Raw genomic sequence first — 21,396 nt, 5'->3', positions numbered from 1 at the left:
CAGAGCATGTACCTTTGCTGCTTACAAGCCCTGGCTGGCTGCAGAGAGGCCTATACCCGCTTAGTCATACACTAGCTTTCTCTCTAGCTTAAATGGGCCCAGCCCCCCAGGAACACCTTTCCCAGGCCTGCATGCCCTGAGCAGCTCTCCCCTGGGTGTACTCCAGGTGGGTATTCTGCAGTGATTGTTTCTTCCTCAGTACAGAAAAGAACATGTGTTTGTTACAGGGAAATTAGAAAAATTACTGACAATTCCACCACCCAAAGGCAGCCCCCGTTAGCAGCTTGGACTTTCCTTTCAGGCTGCTGCCTGCGTGAGCTAAGAAAGTGGGAGGTAAAAGCTGGTGGGAAGAGGCCTTTTAGGGGAGGAAGGTAGTTTTTGTTTAACTTAACATCTCTGGCAGCCCTGGTGTCTCAACGGTTTGGCTCTGCCTTCAGCCTAGGGCGTGATCCTGGAGACCCGGGATCGAGTTCCGCATTGGGCTCCCTCTGCCTGTGTCTCTGCCTCTCTCTCTCTCTCTCTCAATCTCTCTGGTCTCTCATGAATAAATAATTAAAATCTTAAAAAAAAAGCCATCTTCAAAGGTTGTTTTGTTGTGAAGACAAGTTTTTCTCTGGAAGACAAAGGGAAGGGACAAAGAGTATGAAATCATTCTGATAATAAAGAAGAATTTCAAGTTTCCAAGGGCTGTGCTAGAGGGGTGGGGAAATTTTTCTGGAGTGCTGCTCTCCCCATTAGCTCCCAACAGCCTTTTGCTTTCACCTTCAGTCACCTTCCTCCTCCTGGATCTGGGGGGCAGGTGTCATGGGAGCATAGCAAACCCGGGTTCCAGTTGGTGGCTACCCCCTTCAGGATGGGGGAAATGAAGTCTGCAATCCTGAACCCCTAGGGAAGAGCCCTGCAAGATCTGGCTACACCTTGTGGAGGTGTGCAAGAAGGGGGTGTATCCCCAGGGAACCACAAGGGGCAATGGGACTGTGTGGGGCGGTGAGCGGCAGATGGGGAAAGATTGCGGTGGAAATAGGAAAGCAGCACCAGCTGTGAGGATGAGAAACTAAGCCCCCAAGAGCTCCAGGGAGTAGGATGGGGTGGGGCATCGAGTATCCTATGTCTCTGGATGGGGCATGGAGAAGGGTGACCCCAGGGATCTGCTTTTCCTTCTCAACTATATAGGTACAGAGAATGTCTTCCCATTTGAGAAAAGATATGTGATGTACCATTTTAATTGCTGCATAATATTCCAGAGCACCATGATTTCTTCATTATTATTTTTATATATTTTTAAATATTTTATTTATTTAGTCATTAGGGATGGGGTGTGGCAGGCAGAGACAGAAGGAGAAGCACGGAACAGGGAGCCCGATGCTGGACTCGATCCCAAGACCCTGAGATCACAGCCCGAGCTAAAGGCAGATGCTTAATGGACAGAGCCACCCAGGTGCCCGACCATGATTTATTTCTTTAATCAACACCCTATCTTAGGACACTGAAGTTGTTGACAACTTTTTACCATTATAACTGATTTTGTAGTGAACATCCTAATAGTTACATCTTTACCCACACTTATCTTTCTTTTCTTTCTTTTTTTACAAGATTTTATTTATTTATTCATGAGAGACAGAGAGAGGGAGACAGAGATACAGGCAGGAGGAGAAGCAGGCTCCCTGTGGGGAGCCCGATGTGGGACTCGATCCCAGGATTCAATCACGCCCTGAGCCCTTTAAAGGCAGACGCTCCACCGAACCACCTAGGCGTCCCTTATCTTTCTTTTCTTAAGATAAATTTGGAGCAGTGGAGCTGTGGGATTGAAGAGTAGGAAACCTTCAGGCTTTTTTTTTTTTTAAAGATTTTATTTTTTATTTTTATTTTTAAAAATTTTTTATTTATTTATGATAGTCACACACACACACACACACACACACACACACACACAGAGAGGCAGAGACATAGGCAGAGGGAGAAGCAGGCTCCATGCACCGGGAGCCCGACGTGGGATTCGATCCAGGGTCTCCAGGATCGCGCCCTGGGCCAAAGGTAGGCGCTAAACCGCTGCGCCACCCAGGGATCCCCTTTTTTAAATATTTTATTTATTTATTCATGAGAGACGCACAGAGAGAGGCAGAGACAGACAGAGGGGGAAGCAGGCTCCTCGCAGGGAGCCCGATGCGGGACTCGATCCCAGACCCTGGGATCATGCCCTGAGCGGAAGGCAGATGCTCAACCGCTGAGTCACCCAGGTGCCCTCAAGGCTTTGATACATGTTTATAGATTGCTTCCCAAAAGATGGCACCACTTTTGGTTCCTAAAAGCAGTGTATGCTGGTTCCCCCAACCTTAGGCATAGGTTGCTTTCTTTTCCCAAGTTTCCTTATGAAAACTTTAAACATATGAAAAAGTTGAACACATTTTACAGCTAACACTGCTCAGATTTGACAGTTTACATTGCATGCTGTGTTTGTTCTATCACTAGCTGTGTATCACTCCTCCCTTCTTCAGTTCATCCTCTCTTTCACCTATATTTCAAAGGAAGCTACAGATATCAGGTACACTTAGTCTGAAACACTGCAACATTGCATCACTAATTAGAGTATATTATTCGTGTATGGTTGGCTTTTTTGAGACAAAACTTGTATATAACGAAATGCACACATCCTATGTACATCCTTGCTTGCATTGCATTTTGACAAATGCATAAACTTGTATACCACATGTCCTATCAAGATACAGAATATTTCTTATTTATTTATTTATTTATTTATTTATTTATTTATTTATTTATGAGAGACACACAGAGGGAGGCAGAGACACAGGCAGAGGAGAAGCAGGCTTCTCACAAGGAAGCCAATGCAGGACTTGATCCCAGGACCCCGGGATCACACCCTGAGCCAGGCAGATGCTCAACTGCTGCGCCAACCAGGTGTCCCAAAGATTTATTTATTTTTTTGGAGAGACAGAGCATGTGTTTGGGGGATAAGGGCAGAGGGAGAGGGCGAGTCTTTTTAAATTTTATTTAAATTTAATTTTAAAATTTTTTATTTATTTTATTTAAATTTATTTAAATTTATTTTATTTAAATTTTTTATTTTATTTAAATTAACATAGTATGTAAAATTGGTTTCAGAGGTGGAGATAAGTGTCTTCTACAACACCCACTGCTCATTGCATCACGTGCCCTCCTTTTTTTTTTTTAAAGATTTTATTTATTCATCAGAGACACAGAGAGAGAGAGACAGAGACACAGGCAGAGGGAGAAGCAGGCTCCATGCAGGGAGCCTGATGCGAGACTCGATCGCGGGACTTCAGGATCATGCCCTGGGCGTGAAACTGCTGAGCCACCCAGGGATCCCCACGTGCCCTCCTTAATGCCCGTCACCCAGTTGTCCCATCACCTCATCCCCTCCCCTCCAGCAACCCTCAGCTTGTTTCCTATGATTAAGAGTCTCTTATGCTTTGTCTCCCTCTATGATTTTGTCTTGTTTATTTCTTTCTCTCTTCCCCTATGATCCTCTGTTTTATTTCTTAAATTCCACATGTGAATGAGATCATATAATGATCATCTGTCTCTGAACTATTTCCCTTAGTGTAATACCCTCTAGTTCCATCCGTGTCATTGCAAATGGTAAGATTTCTTTTTTTGATTGCTGAGTAATATTCCATTGTATATACATACCACCTCTTTATGTACATTTGTCGATGTACATCTGGGGTCTTTCCATAGTTTGGCTATTATGGACATTGCTGCTATAAATATCGGGGTGTGGGTACCCCTTTGGATCGCTACATTTGTATCTTTGGGGTAAATACCCACTAATACAGCTTCTGGGTTGTAGGGCAGGTCTATTTTCACCTTTTTGAGGAACCTCCATCCTGTTTCCCCAAGTGGCTGCACCAGCTTGCATTGAGGGAGACAGAGTCTGAAGCAGACTCTGCACTGAGTGCAGAGCCTGCTGTGGGGTTCAATCTCATGATCCTGAGATCAAGACCTGAGCCAAAACCAAGAGTTGGACATTTAACTGACTGTGCCACCCAGGCACCCCAAGATACAGACCATTTCCATTACTCCAGAAAGTTTCCTGCTCACCCCTACCCCTACTGTTCTGATTTCTTTCCATAACTGCTTAGTTTTACCCATGCTAGAACTTCATAAAGATGGAATCATACAGTATCTACTTTTTATGTGTCTGGTTTACTTTATTTAGCATGATGTTTTGGAGATATATCCATGTTATTGTGTATATCAGTAGTTTGCTCCTTTGTATTGTTGAGTAGAATTCTATTGTATGGATGTGTAACAGTTTGTTAGCCCATTTGCCTCTTGGATGGACACTCGGCTCATTTCAGTTTGGGGCCATTGTAAATAAAGCTGCTATGAACATTCCTGTACAAGTCTTTGTGTGAATATACGTTTTCATTTCTCTTGAAATAGAAGTGGACTTGCTGGGTCATAGGGTAGTTGTATGTTTAGTTTTATAAGAAACTGTTCAACCTTTTTACAAAATGGTTATACACTTCCACCAACAAAGGGTGATTTCCATTGTTGAGTTTGAAGCTCATAATACAAGGAAGTTGTCACCTCCTTGGTTTTGGATGCTGTATTTCAGTGAATACCACTGAAGGTCATAATAACAGGGTTGGCTGCAGTTGCCCTGGAAGTCACTGGACACCTTGGACTGTTTCTCATGCACAGATGAGTGGATGGATGCCAAGACTTCTTGATCCTAAAACTGTACAATGGCTTTGTTGGAATCTGAATGTCAGGTTTTCCACTAATTTCCACATTAAATTCCATCTTGTTACTTTTGACTTACCCCTCCAGCTAGTCCTGATAATGATGAGAGTAGCGAACTCACATAGACTGACCTGTGCCAGCGACCTCTCTCAGAACAATTCTACCAGGGAGCTTTATTATCCCCATGTTAGAGGTGAGGAAACTGAAGCACAGAGAAGGTAAATGACTTTCCCAAGCTGCACAGTCATAAATGAGCTAGGATTAGAACCCAGGTAGTTTGGATCCAGACATTATGATCTTTTTTTAAAAAAGATTTTATTTATCTATTTGAAAGAGAGTGTGAACGAGGGCTAGAGAGAGAGAGAGAGAGAGAGCATGAGCAGGGGGAAGGGGAGAGGGAGAGGGAGAAGCAGACTCCCCGCTGAGCTGGAAGCCCGATGTAGGGCTCAATCATGGGACTCTGGAATTGTGACCTGAGTGGAAGGCAGATGTTTAACTGAGTCACCCAGGTGCCCCCCACCCAACATTATGATCTTAACCACTCACCTGCTGTCTCTTTCTGGCTTCTGATGTCATTTCCCTCCATCTTCCAGTTTCTGCAAACATGCTGAGCATGTCTCTAGGTCTTAATCCCAGGGATTGATTAAAAAACAAAAACAAGAGCAGCCCTGGTGGCGAGTGGTTTAGCACTGCCTGCAGCCCGGGGTGTGATCCTGGAGACCTGGGATCAAGTCCCGCGTCGGTCTCCCTGTATGGAGCCTGCTTCTCTCTCTGCCTGTGTCTCTGCCTTTCTCTCTCTCTCTCTCTCTGAATAAATAAATAAAATCTTAAAAAAAACCAACAAAACCAAAAACCCCTATGACCAGGTAAATCGGGGGCCAAGGGAGGAGTGGTGGCATGCTTCTAAAGATCTCCTTTAGTACTTGTCCTATTTTATTTGCCATAATCTTTGATGGTATTTATTCCACCAGCTGCAAAGCCATGGAACTTGGGTCCAGCTGTGGTTTTCCACTATGGTCTCAGGACAGCATTCATCAAATGGCTCTCTGGAATCCCCACACAATCAGCATTTCAAGTCAGTCCCCAGATATCTGCCCATGGGCCCAAAGAACAAAGGAAACAAAGATGGGGTTGGAGTAGCACTTGTTTGAGACCATGTGAGCACCGAGTGGCCCTTTATAGCTCCCAGGTCTTGGCCCAGTATCTAGTGTACAGTAGGTACTCAACAAATTCTTTTTGGTTATTTTTTTTGAAGGCCACCTTATTTTTTATTGTGGTAAAATAGACGTAGCATAAGAGTTAATATTTTAACCATTTTTAAGTGTGCAATTCAGTGGCATTAGGTGTGTTAAAAATATGCAGGCATGATCACTATTTCTAGAACTTTTTCATCATACCAATAAGAACTTAGTACCCACTAGATAATAACTTTCCTTTCCATCTCCCCCAGCTCCTGGTAACCTCTATTTTACTTTCTGGTTCTATGAATTTACCTATTCTAGATACTTCTTAGAAACATACAATATTTGTCCTTTGGTGTCTGGTTTCTTTCACTTTGCCTAATATTTTCAAGGTTCATCTGTGTCTTAACATGTGTCAGAATTTCCTTCCTTTTTAAGGTTGAATAATATTCCATTGCATTAGACATGTGTTTATCCATTCATCTGTCAACAGACATATAAGTTGCTTCCACCTTTTGGCTGCTGTGTGTAACACCACTATGAAGCTTGTTATTTCATAGTCTCTTTCTAATCAGGTTTCCCCCAACCTTTTCCATTTGAGTGGCTCTTGTACAGCCCCTGTGACTTCCATGTTGCTAAATCCAATGGTCATCTTTCAGTTCTCATTTCACTCAATCCATCAGGACCATTTGATCAGGTCCATACCTTTCCTCCTTGATATTATTTCTGCCTTGAGCTTATAGGCTCCCACATTTTCCTGCTTTTCCTCTACTTTAAAAAATATATATATATATTTTATTTATTTATTTTTGAGAGACACAGACAGAGAGGCAGAGACATAGGCAGAGGGAGAAGCAACAGGAGCCTGATGCAGGACAGTCGTGATCTCAGGGTCCTGGGATCAAGTCCCACATATGGCTCCCTGTCCTGCTGGGAGCCTGCTTCTCCTTCTCCCTTTGCCCACCAGGCTTGTGTGTGCCTAAGCTCTCTCTGTCAAATAAATAAATAAAATATTAAAATAAATTAAAAAATGCAAGTCAAATCAGGTCAATTCTTTGCCTCAGATTTTGGGTGGTTCCTCATGTCACTATGTAAGGCCATAGCCCTTACATAGCCTACAAGGCTCTGCATCATTGGGCCCCTGCTCTCTCTGTGTCTTATTCTCTACATTCCCTTCTTGTTCTTTTTGCACCTCACTGTTCCAGGAACGTGCCAGGCACTCTCCCAGCTCAGAGCCTTTGTGCTAGCTATTGCTGGACCTTGGAAATCACCCTCCACTCCCATATCTACATGACAAATTCCTTTACTGCTTTCTTGTCTCTGCTCAGATTCACATTCTCAAAGTCTTCTGGCAGTATTCTGTTTGAAGTTGCAATGCCTGTCATCCTGTCTTCCCTCCTTATCCCCTTTACGCTGCCCCATTTCCCCTTGTAGTATTTGTCGTGGTCGCTCTTATAAATTTTACTAATTTACTGTATTTAATTAATTAATTTATTATCCTACTCTCACCTCCACTAGAAATGATTCTGGAGGTCATGGATTTTCCTCTCTTTTGTCTACTGATAGGATTCAACCTAGAATAGTGCTTGGTACATGTAGGGCCTCAGTAAAAGTTAGTTGAAAGAATGAATGAAGAAAGTAATTGTGATAATTTGGAAGAGATCTGCAATCTAAAATAGTCATTGAAGCCAAGAAAATGTGGGCCTCGGGCCTGGCCAGGCATCATGGACTTTACTGCTGTTCACTGGCAGCAGTCATCCTCCTGCTCCTGGGAGCTCTCTGCGCATTTGCCTTTGGGACGGATCTGCTTCCACCATGGGTCTGGTGGGTATGGATAGCCTGGGACGATTCCACTCTCCACTCCTGGGGTGGGCAGACTCTTCAGGCCACAGTGATTGGTTCAGGACTGGGCACATTTCACTGTCCGGGCCAATGAAACTGCATGTTGAGAATTTTACTTCTCTTCTTGGGATGGGTAAGGCTTCTTCCTGCAAAGGCAGATGTGGGCTCAGAGCTGCCTTGACGATTTTGTTACTTTGTTGGAAGAGCCTACCCCGAATCGGAGTCAACACAAAGGACTACTGAGCTACAGATGTGGAGAAAGATATTTAGGAGCCTTGATGCCTACCACCTACAGCTGGATTTGCTCCCGGACTTTTCATTTACACGAGCCTCTTTTCATTGAACAGAGTTTCTGTCCCTTGCAGCTGCTTACATGGTACCTGCCTGAGCTCATGAACTGGGGAGTGAGGAGGGGGCTGAGTAGGGCTTGCAGTGTGTGTGGGGTGGGTGGCTCTGGTGGCAGTATAGGGGAGAGGGCCTGAGCATTCAGTTAGCGCTAACTGGAGGGAACAGGGAAAAGATTTGCCTTGGCCCTGCCCTAGAGGAGCTCCCAATCTGTAAGAAGAGAAGGGCATGGACTCTACGGGGGCATGGCAGATTGAGGGATCTTGCTCTGCCAGATGCAAGCTAGGCTGAGATGGATTGTGCCCAAGGTTGGGTGAGGGAGTAGGAAGGGGGAGATCTTCCCCATTGAGTTACCTCCCGCTCTGCCATTCCCCCCACTCCCCGCCCCAACGCGCCTGAAAGAGGCCAGCTGAAGCACACACTGGGGCTTTGCCGCTTCCTGGAGATGTGTTCTGGGGTAGGACACTTAACTTTCCCAGCTTCAGTGTCCTCATAGGTCAAATGGAATGAATGCCGTCCACCTCATCGGGTTCCTGTGTGGATGAAACGAGATAATATGTGAAATGAGATAACGCCAAGAACTCAGTATGAACCTGGCTCACGGAGCGCTCTTAATAAGAATCAGCTGCTGGGGTTATTCTCGGAGGTCTTTCCTGGCCCGGGAAGTATGCCCGCTGTGTTGCAGGTGCAGTTCTTGTGGACACCAGCAGGTGACGCCCTGACCCCAAAAGAGCTCATTCCTGGACAGCCTGCTTCAAAAGGGCTCCGGAAGCGGCTGGGCAGGGCGGCCTATCGGAGCTTGGCCCCCTAGACTCCTGCCTTCCCGGCTCCGGCGGGGAGGGGTATCTGCATTCCCCTCAGTTCCAAAGAAGAGGGGGCCTTGGTCACCATGGGATAGTCAGTGGAGCCTGTTTTCCATCCGTATTTTGGAAGAGCGTGGCCTGCAGAGACAGCCTGGGTCAAGTTGAGAAAATACTCAGGTTGGACCAGGTAAAGGGCTGCCAGAAGGAGCGAGCATCCCAGCGCGGAGGCTGGTTAGAAAGGGCCAGTGGCTGGACCTCGGCGCACGGCGGGGCCTGGTGCTGGGGCCGGGGAGGAGCCATACGACTTCTAGGCTCTTCCCTTCTTGGTGAGAAGTTAAGAGGGGAGCTGCGCGGCGCGGAGGAGCCGGGACCCGGTCGGCCTGGTGGCGCGGGACGCGCCGGTGATGCTGGGGCCGGCCGGCAGAGGGCAGCAGAGGGCCTCCCGGGCTGCGCGGAGCTCCGCGGCCAGCCACGAGCCGCCTTCCCGGGAACGTGGGGAGCTTGCGGCTCCAGGCGCCTCGCGGGAGGGAGTCCGCGTGTTTGTTCCGCGTCTCTTCCCTCGCCCTCCCCTCTGTCCCTGGGCTTTCTGAGGGCGGGCGGGGGGAGAGGAACTCGTGGGTGAGGGGAGAGTCGGCTCCAATCCGAACTTCGTGCACCCTCTTGCGAAGCTGCGGCTTCCCTGGGTGGGATCTGCGGCCCCTCTAATCCTAGGCGCCCCTGCTTCCTGGGATAGGGTGGTGTTCTCTCCCCAAGGATAAGGGATTCGGGGGCAGACGAGGATCCTTTCTCTGACCCCCATAACCCAGGCCTGAGGGTCAGGTGGACCTTCGGAAGCCGGGGAGTGCCACGCCGTAGCACCCAAGCCAGTTCCCAGCATCCGCCTGGGCAGGCTCCCAGAGGCCCACAAAGGCCTTCAGACAAAGTTCTGGGCCGGGCTTTGCCTGTGCTCTGGGCCCGCAGCCGGCTGGCTCTAGGCACTCCAAGTCCCTGGCACTCCTTATGGGGTTTTGTCCACCAGCCCTGGACCGGGCTGGCAGGGCCCTGTTTGCTGGGGGATGGGGGTAGGACAGGCAGCTCCCCTTTCTTTCCTGCCCGTGTCCTAGCTCTCTTCCAGGATACCCTCCCGCATCCCAGGCCTGCTCTGCTGTGGCCTTTCCCCACTTGTCCTTCTCTTGGCCTGCAACCCTACATCTTTGCCATCCTCAGATCTTGCCTATACTCTACCCCTCATTTCTTCACCCATGTATTTACAATAATACTCGGCAAGTATTTATTGAGCTCCTACGATGCTCCAGACCCTTGCTAGATCACTGGGGATCCAGCAATAACAAGACACAGTTCTTGTCCTCTTTGGAGTTCACAGACCAGGGGGGTAGTAGGTAGGAGACTAGCAAAATTCATACTTAAAAACTGATCTCATTTTGTGATAACTGGGGTAAAGCAGATAAGTTGCCTGCTCCAGGAAGCTCTACTGTTAGGGATGCTTCCTCTGGGAAACCATCTGCTAGGCGATGAGCTGTGGAAGGAGGGACTGTGGGCCCTGCCCACCCTCCTTCCCCATGCCTGGCACATAGACATGCAGTAGTTGCTCAGGAAATGTGGAACAAATGGATGAATCATCCTCATGGCCACAGGATGGCCAATGGGAATAGCTTTTCCTCCCCATACTCCCTCTTGTCTAACATAGGACTCAGAGGTAATGTTGGGGATTATATAGATGAGACCTTGAAGTTGCCAGGAGTCCCTCCTAGGCCTCTGTGGCTTCCTTCCTAGCTCCTCATGACACAGCTTACCTACCTGGGGCTCTGTCAGAGTCCCATGGCTTGTGTGTGGATTTGCCCATGACCTTTCATTCATCCCTTCTTTGGCTATATTACCTTTTGGGTACCTACAGTATGCTGGCCCTGGGCTCTGGAGAAATGGGGACTCAGAGAAGAATGAGAAGGGTCCTGGCCCTCCTGGACTATCTGGTCTAGACAGTAACAGCACAGTGTGATGGGGGAAAGTTGTGGTGCTGTATGAGCTGGGATGGTGTGCCCCTAGGGGCACCTCCTCAGAGAGGCCTCATCTGGCCACCTGGCTGAAGGAGCTCCCACTCTTCTAGCTACGTGCTGCTGTCACATCTCCATTTTTTTTTTCAGAGTACATTTCAGTATCTGTAGTTACTTCTTTATCTGTTGGTGTGTTCTTTATTGGAGAGCTTTACTGAATGCCTGCTATGTATCAGGCAATGTTCTAGGCCCTGTGCATACAGAAGTGAAAGAACAAATTTCCAGCTCTCCTGGAGCTTATGGTCCAGTAATGATAGTGGTGGTAGGAAGACAGACAATAACCGGAACAAGCAAGTAGGCATATAGTATATAAATATGTGTTAGGGAGGAGAAGCAAGCAGGCAAAGGGGAGACTGGTAGAATTTTAGGCAGAGAGCTGAAGGGGGTAAGAGATAAGGCCATGCAGCCACCTGGGGGAGGAGTGTTTCAGGCAGAGGGCATAGCAAGTGCAAAGGCCCTGAGGTGGGAATGTGCCTGATATGTTAGAGGATCAGCAAGGAGGCCCCTGTGGCTGGAGAGGAGTGAGGTTGGACAGGTGGCACAGCCCACATCACGTAGGAACTTGTAGCCATTGTAAGGCTTTGTTTTGACTCTTAGTGACATGAAAGCCATTTGAAGATTTTTTTTTAAATAATCTTTTTTTTTAAAGATTTTATTTATTTATTCATGAGAGAGAGAGAGAGAGAGACAGAGACAGACAGAGACAGAGACACAGGCAGAGGCAGAAGCAGTCTTCATGCCGGGAGCCTGACGTGGGACTCGATCCCAGGTCTCCAGGATCAGGCCCTGGGCTGAAGGCGGCGCTAAACGGATGAGCCACTCGGACTGCCCCATTTGAAGATTTTGAGCAGAGAGGTGACAGGATCTGGCTGACATTGAACAGGATCCCTTTGGTTGCTGTGTTGGGAATGTGGGCAGGGGGGTTGGGTGCAAGCAGGGGGACAATGAGGAAGCCACAGTAACAGTCCAGGTGGGAGGTGATGGTGCACCAGCCAGGTGGTGGCAGTGTTGCTGACAAGCAGTGGCCAATTGAAGACTTGTTTTGAAAGTAGATCCCATAGGTTTTATTGAGGGATTGCATGTGGGGTGTGAGAGGCAACAACAAGGGATGACAAGGCCTGCGTTTAGGCCTGAGCTGACGGAAGGAAGGTGATGGCATCTACTGTGGCAGGGAAGTAGTCAGTTTTGTGTGGGATGATTTGGAGCTGCTCCTTGCATATCCTAGTGGAGACCTCAGGCCAGCTGTCAGGTATGAGGGTCTGACCTGAGAGGGATGAGGTTTGGGCTGGAGAGTCACACAGGAGGATCAATGGGCTTTGAGGGTTTCAATGGGCTTTGAGGCCAGGTGGGATCACACTGGGAGACGGAGGGGGAAAATAAGGCAGAGGACTGACAACTGGGGCCTTCAGGGCTCATTGACCAGCCGGTGAAGGAAGGGGGGGCGGCAGGGTGGGAAGGTGCAGCCAGGGATGTAGGAGGGCAGTGTGAGTTCTGGAAGCCGACAGGAGGAACTGCTTCAAGGAGGAAGGTGATCACGTGTGTCATATGCTGCCAGTAAGTGAGATTAAGTGTGGGAATTGACTTTTGGGTTTGACATCATAATGGTCACTAGGGACCAGGCTCCTGTCAGTCTATCTAGTCCCTTTGCACAAATAGGAGAGAGGCAGCTCCTCTAGGTCAACCCATTGTGCAGGCACACAGAAGGGAGATACCTCAGTGTAATGGAATACATACCTCTCCCCAGCCTGATGTAGCCTTGAACCAGGCACAGCATGCTGAGGGGGCAGCAAGGTGGATTTCACTCCATGTGTGCTCCAGTGCCTTTATGCAGTGCCCAATCTGTACATCTGTACTCATTAGCTCTGTCGCTGACCTTGATGAGCAGTGTCAGTTGAATAAGTGTGGGTAAAGGAATGAGAGTCGGGTTGGAGTGAGTTCAAGAGAGAATGGGAGAGAAATTGGAGAGTATGGACAATTTTTTCAAGATTTGCTATAATGGGGGAAAAAGAAATGGCACAATAGCTGGAGGGGGCTAGGGGTTGAGAGGAATTAGCAAGAGTGAGTGAAGGGAAGGCATCCTAGGCAGAGGACCAGCATAAGTAGAGTGAGGTTATTAGGGATAGTTGGGGTGTATAAGGGTGGGTGGGGTCCTGGAACATCACATTTGAAGTGTGAGGTGTCAGGAGAGGACACTGGACACATGGGTTGGGGCCTTTATGTTGGGGGTGAAGGGGTAAGGGCAGGGTTGGAGCATGGCTGGGTACACACTAGGTGATCACTGAGTACTTCGGGATTGGCCTGGGGCATCCTTCCACAGCCTCCCTACCTTGGCCTCAGTCCACCAGCTGGAAGATGGGAGCATTAGGTGTTTCAGCTGCTAACTGGGCGAAGCCTTCTTGGGATCTACGTGCCTTCCTCTGGGTGATGGGTCTTAGGCCCTGGCCCCTCTCCTCCCTGGATGCCACACTCCTCAGGCTGAGGAAGAGGAGGAGGCCCTGCTTGGGTCTGGGGAGGCAGGAGGTCAGGTAAGGGCCTCACCATGGCAGGGACTGTGCTGGGCGAGGTAGGCTGGGAACCGGGCCCCAGCACCTGCCTTCCTGAGACTCACCTTCAGGTGGGTGCCGTGTGTGTGTGTGTGTGTGTGTGTGTGTGTGTGTGTGTGTGTGTGGAGAGGGGGGGAGGTGGGGAGGTGGGGGAGGGGAAGGGAAATCTTTTGGAGGAAGGCACAGAAGTTGCTGATTCTTTTTTCCTTGGAGAGATGCTGAAGAATGTAGCACATTGTGGCTGCTGGCAGATGCTGACCCTGTATTCTTTCAAGAGGCAAAAGTAGCTACATAGAATAACGACAGTGACTCTGTCCTGTGTCTAGTGGCCCAAAGCGCTCTGGCACACAGAGACCACCTGTAGCCTTGTGACAAGCCCTTTGAGCTACTGCCACTTTACATGGGTAAGGGATATTCAGGGAGGGGATACAGCTGCTTGTGGTGGCACCACCGGGAAGTGGCAGTTAGATTAGAACCCAGGCCTCAGGCCCTGGCTAGCTCATGCCCAGTGCAACAGGCTCCCAGAGCTGCCAATGATGGGGAGCAGTGCCAGGCCAGGGACTAGGTTCTGGCTGCCAGATTAAGTGGAGAGACAGCTGTATCTCCCTCACTCTGTCTCGTCTTTCCTTCTGCATGGATTTATTAAGTGTGTTAGGTCCTGGGCCTCCGTTGTGAACAAGAAAGACCTTGCCTTCAGGGGGCTCACAGTTCATCTAGGTGGACAGAGGGTAAATAATCCATTCCATGAGTAAGTCCTCATTACAGCTGGGATAACCACAGCCTGTTGGGTGCAGCTGGGTACTAGGGTCTTGGGTGGGTAGGTCCTGAGCACATCAGCTCCTTTCATGGCACCCCAGCCCTGCGGGAGAGAGGCTATTACCATCCTTATTGGGTCGTTGAGGAGGTCGAGGCTCAGAAAGGTTGTTCAGCTGTGACTTGAGGTCCTGGGTCCTGAGCATGGGGAATGTGGAAGCAAAGGCTTGTCACTTCTCCTTTGCCCACAGCTCCTGTTGGTTGCCACCCATCCCTGCCTACAGGTAGCAGACAGCAGAAGGTTAGAGGGTAGGACATCAGGGAAGCCATGTTTCCTCTGTGCCCTCCAAGAAGGTCCTGGGCACTTGTAGTAGAGTGGCCCCCTTGTTTCTGGGCTCTGTGGGACAATCCCCAGGTTTGATGGGCAATACAGGGGTGTGGCCTGAGTGCTGTCTCAACTGCCCAGCTGTGTCCACAGGATCAGACTGCCTGGTACCTTAAGCAAGTGGCCAGTGATCTTGGGCCTCAGTTTTCTCATCTGTAAAATAGACTTTAGGATTGTTATGAGGGTTAAATATAACACATGGAAGGCATGTAACATGGACTCTGGCATATGGTGGACGTACAGTTAACAATTAAAGTGTCACCATGGTTGATGAAACCCCAGCTTCAGCTGTGGCCCAGCTTGAACAGGGAGGAGACTAATCATGGCTCAGACCTTGCATCTTTAATTAGTCCATCCTGCACAGTTTAGACACCTCTAATAGGTCAGCAAATCCTCTCACCCTCTGCTTCCTAGGAAGAGGGCCCCTAACTCTGTGTGTGTGTGTGTGTGTGTGTTTATAGTAAGAAAGAAGGTCAGAGAAAGCTTCTTGGAGGAAGGGGCATTTAAGCAGGGATTTGAGGACTGAGTAGTTCATTAAGCATGGCAGGATCAAGGCTTGACCAAGCAGAGGGTGGAGCACCTACAAAGATTTGGAGGTGGGAAGGAGGTAGGGCTGACTCTACCCTGCTCTCCCTTTTTAGCAGAACTGGACCTGTTCACTCTCCGCTGTTCCCCCAGCTTCTGGCTTCTGTAGATCCCTATGGGTCCCACCCACAGGGTGCCCATTCTCACCTGTCTGAGGGGTAGAATTTTGCCCTGCAGGAGCTGCACAGCTAGGAAGTTTAGGATGCATTACTGTCACCCTTCTTCAGAGCTAGGGTCCTTGGTGGGGAGGTCTTTAAGGTGGTGACCACCATTGCAGGTCCCTTGGGAGATGGTTTTCACAGCTCACAGCATCTTTATCTCTCTTCCTAGGCAGCCTCCCCTTGACCTGGCACCGGGAATGTGCATTCTTGATTAGACCCACCCTTCCCCTCTTCCTCCCACAGGGTGTCTCTCCTTTGTCTGAACCTCTGTCCTGAGTCCCCTGCTCATCCCATACCCCAGATCTGTCTGTCCCTCTGTCTCGCTAGGTAGGTAGGTAGGTAGGTAGGTAGGTAGGTAGATAGGTAGGGCAGGCTCTGTTTACAGATCTCTGAGATGGTCCCTCTTGTCCCCCACCATCTGGGCAGGTCTCTGCTCTGTGTGGGGAGAGGAGGGCAAGGAGTTAGTGGAGGAACAGACCTTTGGAGCAGGGCAAGGACCTGTTCCCTCCTTTACCTGGAGGCGGACTCAGGGTGTGAGACTGAGGGTCCTGCCGCGGGGGCGGTGGCTGGGTCTGACCCGGGTGAGAGGACGGCAGGGGCCCGGCTGGGCGAGGAAGGGGGCGGAACCTCGTGGCGCTCCCCTCCCCCACTTTCTTAAAGGGCCGGGCGCCGGGCTGTGCAGGAAGGGGCTGGCCGAACCCTCCCTCCGTGGCGGGTCTGGGCTCGCCCGGGGGACCTGGGAGCGGAGGCGTGGCGGGCGGGCCAGCTAGGGTGGCCGCGGTCGGTCGCCACCTCGCCTCCGGCTGGTCCCTCTACTCGCCCGCCTGCAGTCCCCCGCCCTTCCCACTCCTCCCTCCCTCCTTCGCTCCTTCCCCCTCCCTCCTGCCTTCCGTCCCCCCATCTCTGCTCAGCTTCCCCACAGCCTCGGCTCTGACACCTGGAGGGACCTAAGCGGGCGCGGGGAGCCGACCGCGGTGGAGCGGGACGGTCGGCCCAGCGGAGGCCCCCGCGTGGCCCCGCCGCCCTGAGAGGCTGGACCCGGCGACTGGGACTGGGAGCGGGTGAGTCGGGCGGTGAGTGGGGCCGCGCGGGGCCACCTAGTCTCCGGGAACCAGGGCCCCGCCTCTACTCTCCCGAAGTCGGGGTGGGGGCCAGGAGGGGATGTGGGGGTGGGGGGCACACAGTGGAGGGCGCCGCCCTCCGCCCTCCAAGCCCGCCCGGGTCTGCTAACAAAGCTACATTTTGAGATCAATTGCGTGGCGGCCGGAGCATCCGAAGGATACAGTTGTCATGGAGATGGGACCGTGAGAGGAAGCCTGGGATGGCCGGGTCGCGGCCAGGGAGTGGGGGCGCCACCAGAGAACCCCAGGCCAGCCTGCAGGGCCCGCTGGGGCCAGCCAGCCTGATTTCCTCCTGGGCTCTGCTCCTGATCCCCCCCCTTTGTATAATCTGAGGTACATGTGTGTGTTGATGGGGTGCCAGTGGCAGCTTGGTGGCAGGGAACCTGGGTGTGGGTTGGTTGCCGGGGCCTGCTGGCAGCTACCTTTACCACGGAGCAGCTTTGAGGATTTATTTCTGTTTCCAGTTTCCTAACTTTGACAGCCTGGCTTGGCCGCCAGGCCTTCCCAGCTCCGGACTCCGCTGCTGGAACAGGGGCTTGCACGGGGGCGTGGTAGACAGTGGGCAAGGCTGAGAAGGCACATAATGGCCGGCCTGCCTGGCCACCGGCAGGGAGGGAGGGGTCCTTAGAGCCCCCTGCTGGGGCTGGGGTAGGGCAGGGAATCCAGATGTGGGGACCACCCTGCGCAGCTGGCTCCCTCCTAAGAGGAGGTATTCTGACTGTTGCTGTCCCTGGTGGATCTGGGGACTCCCTGAATCAGAACTGGGGACGTTGTCTCCATCCAGGCCCCGAGGCGGCCACTGCCTCAGCCTACCCTTTTGTCTTGGGGCCATCCTGGGGGTACCTTGGAAGGGAACTAGGGACAGAAACACTAGCCACAATGGAAGGGGATCTGAAATTCCTGGCAAGCTCGGGAGAAGCCAGGCTGAGCTGGATGGGTGGGTGAATGGGGAAGAGGGAGAGGGCTGATGGCCAGGGCAGATGGGTAGCTTGGGTCTAGGGAGAGGCATTTGAACTTTTGTAGGTTCCCTAGCTCCTTCTTCTAGACCCTGGAAACAAGAGCTACTTAATGGGGGGTTACCCAGGCAGTTTGAGGGAGAGTGGATAAGAGGCACTGTGACTACCTCCAACCCCAACCCCTAACCCTGGATGAATATAGTCATTCTACCACCCCCGTCCTCTCCCTCCCAGGGAAGCTCTAAGTTCTGTGACCTGGGATCTCTGAATCAGTAAAATGGGCCAGCTGCGCTCCCGTTTATCCCGTTTATCCCGACTCACCTCCTATCTCTGGAGGAGAGACCTGCCCACCCAAGAGCCCCTTCCCCAGTGTATAGGAAAATATGTCGACAGGACTGAGAAGGCGGGACTCTGGCGGGGGTGGAGGGTGACAGGGGACGTGAACATTACCTAACCGAGCTTCCATATATTAAGCACTACCGCTGGCTAAGTAAGCTCACACAACCATCTTTAGAGGGAGATACTACTATTATTTCCGTTTTGTGGAGGTGGATGCTGAGGCTCAGGGAGAAGTTACTTGTTTCATGTCACTTAGTAAGTGGTTGAGTCAGGATTTGTACCTGTGCAGAGCTGTTTGCTGCTTGGACCTATATCCTCAGTTTCACTCTCTTCTTCCCTGAGATGCAAGTTAGGAGGGAGGTGATTGCATGCCTTTCCATCTAGAGCAAGGGAGTAACCTTGGGGGAAACTGAGGCACTGAGCTAGGATCTCCTAGAGAGGTGGGATGGAGGCATTCCCATTCAGGACGTTTTGCTTGCAGGAAAATGACACTGCCTCCCGTGACAGAAGATGTTCTAGACATCCTCTGCCAGATGGTCTTTTCCAGGAAAATCTGTTTTGAGCGGCATCTTATGTCTGGGGCTCCATATTTAGCCTGGCTCCTCACACACTCAGACTGTCGCCCCTTGAGGGGTGTTTGGAGGGAGTGGTGAGCCTGGGCCGGACCTGGCTTCTTGCCATAGCTCAGGCAGAGGTAGGGTGGAGTGGCCTTCCTGGGACCTGGCTGCTTTCTGCAGAACCCTTGTCCTAAGTGGGTTTGCTCCCAGGTAAGTCCTCCCTGGGATCTAATCCTTTTTAGGTGGTGAGCCACCCCAGGGCTGTGCCTGCCTGGCCCCGACTGACTCAAGCATCCAGCTGTGGCCTGCTGGAGAGCAGGACTGCTTCCCTCCTTCCCTGGGCAAGCAGGGCCTTGAGCTCCCCTCTTTGGAGTGTCTCCCTCCACTCTTCTCCTTCTCCCCACTAACTTTTTGTCTTGTCACACCTGGCAGTACAATGAACACCACCTATATACCACAATGAACACCCACCTATATACCCTTCACCCAGAGACCTAGATTTGCCAATTATTGACATTTTACCCACATTTGTTTTGGTCTCTCTGAACCTTTTGAAGATAGTTGCAGGCATCATGACACTTATCTCTGAATAATTCAGCATGAATTTTCTGAGACGAGGACATTTTTCTACATAATGACTATATATTGTCATACTCAAGAAGTTTAGCAATGACAGTTTAACCTAGTATGTAATCAATATTCAAATTTCTCTAGGTGTATCAGTGATATCCTTTATAGCTGTTTTAAAAACAAGTTTTGATCAAGGATCACACATGACATTTAGTTACGTCTCCTTAGTCTCCTTTAATCTGGAACAGTTGCCCTGCTTTTTTTTTTATTATCTTTCATAACATTGTCAATTTTAAAGAGCCTTGGTCAGTCTTCCTGTAGAATGTCCTGCATTTCAAATTTGTTTTGTTGCTTGCTCATGAGTAGACCCACCTTAAACATTTTTTGGCCAGAATATCCTGTAGCTAATGTTTGCCTCCTTCTCAGTGTTTCTTATCAGGAGGCAGATGTCCTCAGCTTGTCCTGTAGTAGGTAGTCAGCCAAGTTAGGTCATGTGGCTAGGGAATACCTTTGTTTCACCCCCTTCCTTTCTCTTTCCATTTCTAGAGTTTCATCTACATGGCCCAGGTCAGCAAAACTGACTGAACTCGTACTTGAGACCACACACTGGAGAAGGGTGATTCAGCAGACATTGATGAGGCCTTCAAGGAACTCCCAACCTCAGGGGTGGTGTAGGGAGAGCCACAACTGGGGTTAGAAAGTAGTGAGCATAGAGGGGATGGAGGGAGGCAAGATGGGAAGAAAGGGGGCAGGGCCCAGACTATGGACTGATGAGCTGGCCCCTTTTCCAAAGATACTAGGAGCCACCAAGGATCTTGGAGGTGAGAGTAATGGGACAGGTGTGTGTGTTGGAAAAGGTGTGCTGTGGAGGATGGAGGGGAGGATGGATTGGCAGGGCCAGTGTGGTGGACAAGGATTGGTCAGCTGCCATGATGTGACACAATACAAGAGGCCAGGCACTGGATTTGGGGCTGCTACATATGGCATGCAGAGGGAATGAAGGCACAGTGGAGATGGAGTCAGTGGTGTGGTGGCCCTGCTGGGACCAGGATGTGGTAGGTGGCAGGTGGAGAGGAGGATAAAGATGGAAGAGGCAGAATGGATAGGCACTGGTGTCCAACTAGAGGTGGGGAGATATCTTGCGATGGCCTGGGAAAGGTGATGGGGAATGCAGTTTTGAGTGTGTGAGATCCATGTTACTTTCCAGGTTAGAGGAACAGTGTGCAGGAAGCTCGTTTCTCAGGTGTTAGTGGCCACCTGTGGCCATCCTCTCAGAAGTTCACTTTGGGATGAGGGCAGAGGGAAGGCCACTCGTGACTTACAGCAGGGAACAGGTGGTGAGCTTTCAGGCACCAGCAGGGCAGGGAGTGTGAGCACGGGCTGGGGACCACTATAAAACCCAGGATAATCCTTCCTTTGCAGACACCCAACTCCCTTTCCTCATTTGCTTCTTCATACTTGCTTGGGGAACCCTGACCCTGGTTAGACACAATACCTAGCCCACACATCTGTACCTGTGCAGCTGAATGGGGCTAAGCAAAACCACCACCCTGATTGGTCTCACTTGAACTTCAAAACTGTGAACTTCATGTGGGTCCTTAGTACTCTCCTGCATCCCCACCATGGGTCCTGAGTCCCATCTCTTCTTCCCCTACTGGCTAGTTCACACTTTGTCTTCTACCCTTGCTCCTTGCCCCTCTTTCCCACTGCGTCTCAGCTGATAATACTGCTTCCTACTTTTCGAGAAAATAGAAGCAGTCATGACTTTTCTCAGATTCCCAGTGTTACATTCACCCATCTACCAGCACCTGCGGCTCTGCCTCTCTCCTGTTGCTGGGGGTGAAGTGTTCCTGTTCCTGGTTAAGTCTACCCCTCTACTTGTGCACTAGATCCTGTCCCTTTAGGTCTGCTTGAAGCCGTTGCTCTAGCTAGTTCCCTCCTGCTTTATAAGTTCCTCTTGTACTTAGATTGTTCCACCAGCAGATACTTGCTATTGCTTCTCTTGTCTTACAAGATGGCTCTCCTATGTTCTCCATCTAGCTACCACTGAGTCTCTGCTCTGCTTCATAGCAAAACTCCCCAGAAGGGTTGTCTGGACTCCTCTCCTGGTCCTCTCCTCCCCCTCTCTCCTGACTGCACTCCAGCTGGGCTTTCACCCCCTTCTACCAACAGCTCTTCTCAAGGTCCCCACTGGCCTCCATGCTACTACACTCAGGGGCCAAGTCTCAGTCCTCATCTGAAGCACCTGACACCTTCAGTTTCTCCCAATTTTTGAAATACTCTCTTTGCAGGACATCTTCTGTTTTCCTCTGGCCTTGTGGTTGATCCTACTCAGTGTTCTTCTGCCCCCATCCACATCCTGTCTCCATCTCTGAACATTGGTCCCAGGACTCGGCCCTTGTACAGCTGGCCCTCCTCATCTGCGTTCACTACTGTGCCCATCTTGTCCAGTCCTCTGGTTTTAAGTACACCTACT

At 50.4% G+C, this 21,396-nt stretch overlaps 1 protein-coding gene across 5 annotated transcripts in view; it reads left to right on the top strand.

Annotated features, from left to right (window-relative positions):
- PSD2 (pleckstrin and Sec7 domain containing 2) overlaps window positions 1-21,396 on the top strand; it is a 120,438-nt gene that overhangs the window by 52,076 nt on the left and 46,966 nt on the right. For 4 of the 5 annotated variants that reach the window (XM_055331380.1, XM_055331377.1, XM_055331378.1 and 1 more), the window contains exon 1: window positions 8,876-9,086. The exons of the other annotated variant lie outside the window; for it this stretch is intronic. The gene's annotated coding sequence lies outside the window, so the exon portion shown is untranslated. Of the gene's footprint in view, window positions 1-8,875; window positions 9,087-21,396 lie in introns of those variants that run through there. 5 annotated transcript variants of the gene reach the window in all.

This window comes from Nyctereutes procyonoides, unplaced genomic scaffold (genome assembly GCF_905146905.1).
Source record: "Nyctereutes procyonoides isolate TBG_1078 unplaced genomic scaffold, NYPRO_anot_genome, whole genome shotgun sequence".
Taxonomy (NCBI): Eukaryota; Metazoa; Chordata; class Mammalia; order Carnivora; family Canidae; genus Nyctereutes; species Nyctereutes procyonoides.
Note: the sequence above shows the minus strand (reverse complement) of the source record. Positions and strands in the feature narration are given on the sequence as shown.